Genomic DNA, 2,912 nt, shown 5'->3' with positions numbered 1-2,912 from the left:
CAAGTGCACAGACTGCCTGTCTGCCGTCTCCCAGCGTCCCATGTGAGACTGGATCTGGTGGACCTGCCTGTGTGTTTGCTGGTACAGTGGTTCTACATCACTGGCCCAGCCGTGTCCAGCTCCGGCTTCCTCCGAACCTGATTCTGCTTCTTGAGTGTGTCCCTTATGTATGCGAGGAGTTGAAATCTGCATTCTGCTGGGCTGGGCTGCAAAAGCACCGGTGGTTCTCTTTGTGCCACTAGCACAGCTTGGGTGGGGATGTAAATTGAGTAGGGCGGGGTCCCCAGGAATCACGAGGGCGGAGCAAGGGGCAATGGCATCTCCGTGACTCCGCGTCTTGCGTCCCGAGTGCCGGTGAGCAGCTCCGTGAGACAGCCACTCTCGCTCTCCGGCCCGTTGCAAGGCCGTCCCGCCTCTCCCTGTAGGGGTCTGGGACCTCCGGATCCCGCTGCAAACACGCTCAGTGGATTTGAGAGTCTGCATCCCATTCTGATTGAAAAAAAAACTGCACATCCAGTTGCAGCCAGCCTGGCGTGCGACTCTGTACCTCCATTCTTGGAGCCTCTGCACAACCTACTCAGTCTCAATGCTCTTCTTTCTCTTCTTCCAGTTGTAGAGCTTCCACTGGGCCAGCTTTCCCATGGTTCTGAATGACAACTGTTTGTTTTATAGTTGGTAGTCTCGATGTTGTTGTGGGAGGCAGCACTCACAGGTCTGTACCTTATGCCACCATCTTGGTTCTCCTGTAAGAAGACTTTAATAGTGAATACCTACTAAGAATGAGTCTGGTTTAAATTTCCCAAAGTACTTACCAACAGATGAGAGGATTTGTGAACACAGAAGCATGTACTTTTAAACTCTTGTCAATTCTAGCTGTGCTCCCCGCCAGTCACCCCGGGTGGGGCTGGGCCCACTGCGGCTGTGTCTCCCTGTCAGTCAGAACCTCTGTGGGCACCATGTCTGCTGGCCCCGAAGGAGGAGGAAAATGGAAACAACATGGGGAAGGCGAGATGTCCTCCCTATGAGAGGTCTGTACATGTATTAGAGTCTGTAGTAACATCTTTTCTTTGTTCTAACATTCTAGCAAAGGGACTTTCCTCTTTCTAAGCAGTAAAGCTTCTAAAGAACTCTGCTAGGTAAGGGGGGGGGTGAGATGGATTAAAGACTTGCTAGAGTCAAATGATTTATTATAATTTTATTAAAAATACAAACAGATTCTATTATTGCTCAGTGAACACAAATGCTTCAGTTCCTAAGTGGTGCAGGCCCTCATTACCCAAGAACCCGCAAGCCCTGGCAAGGCAACCTCATAAATTATCTAGTCATAGTCACGAATATAAGAACAGGTAAAAGCACCTGATGGAAGCTTCAGGGCAACCTAGACTCACTAATAAGTTATAAATGGAGGCCTTTCTGACTAGGTGAGTAACGATGGGTTTTTAAAGCACCGTCCCAACATAACTGACTCCACCAGGTCCTGTTGATACATAACCAACTTCAACCACCTGGCGCAGTGCGCGGTCCTCTCCCGTGAGTTCAGCACAGTGCATGGATGGCAATTCTCAGGAAAGACTTCTGTAAAGGTTAATGGTTCTCCTTCTTCAAATAAATAAATAACATCAAAACATGAATATAAGTAATTTGCTTATTTTTAGACTATGCTATGTAGTCAAAACTATATCTCAGAATAGATACTATATAGTCACCTTTCATTATTGTTCTAGAAAACAGAAGTTGTTTTTTCTTTTTTTTTAATCTAAATTTCCCAGAGATGCTTCTCAAAAGGAACTGCTTCAGTGTTCCCCATTCGGCACATGTATTTAGAATCTGTAGTAACGTCTATGATGTGAGTGGAGTGTTTAATCTAAATTTTATAATGAAATAGTTCATTGCAATTTGCAATAAATCTTTTGCCTCTGATTCACCCATGATGACTATTATCTGATATCCTGTTTCCTTCTCCTAGACATTGGCCAGGACGCCAGCCATGGTTAAAATCAGACATCACAGTCGTACGTGAGTTCAGTGACTGCTTGTCATCAGGTTGTCCATTGTCAGACAATGGGAAAATTCTGACTGTTACACTGTGAGACAATTATTGATTAAATGGAGTACGATGGGACACTTAAAGTGACCCCAAGATTAAGCTCTCATTTGGGGGTTGTTTGATGACTCATGGCCAATGCCAACCACTTGGAGATACTACAACAAAACTCTGCTGCTGACAAAACAATTAACCATTAGTGGTGAAAATTTATCCACTGGAACCCAAAGAACATCTGCAGGCCATTAACACTGGAGAATTTCCCCTCTAAATCCCGATTGCCAGAGTTAGAACCAACCACCCCAAAACTGTGGCCCTCATGCTAAATCCATATTTATGTTCCATTGAAATGATTTCAAGGATTTACGTCTTGCTCTACATGGCCCAGTTCCCATGGTTGCAGCCTCCAGTCTCACGGAGCATGTCCTGGTGCCCAGCAGCACTCCTGCCCTCTCCAGTTGGGAAGGAGCAGCTTCCTGAAGAATAATTCCAGGTTCCATCTTCACATCTAGAGGCCCATCAAGAATCTGAAGGCCAGGCCACCCTGAGATAAATGAGAAAAAGACAACTAAGATGCAAGACCCAACAATGAAAATATTAAAATGTAAAACATTTCTATGCTGGGGTTTGCACTGAATAATGATGTTTTGGTCAATGACAGGCCACATATAGGACAGTGGCACTATCTACACTAATAAAAGAGAAAGATGCAAATTAACCATCACTCCGCCACTCCGCTACACCCACAAGCCATGCCCACCAGCCGATCAGGAGCGAGTATGCAAATTAACCCAACTAAGATGGTGGTGGCCACAGAGCTGGAGCGAGCAGGAGGCTTGGGTTGCCCCCAGCGATGGAGGAAGCCAAG

The sequence above is a fragment of the Myotis brandtii genome, unplaced genomic scaffold (genome assembly GCF_000412655.1).
Source record: "Myotis brandtii unplaced genomic scaffold, ASM41265v1 scaffold49, whole genome shotgun sequence".
NCBI classification, from domain to species: Eukaryota; Metazoa; Chordata; class Mammalia; order Chiroptera; family Vespertilionidae; genus Myotis; species Myotis brandtii.
This window is presented reverse-complemented; position numbering follows the sequence as displayed.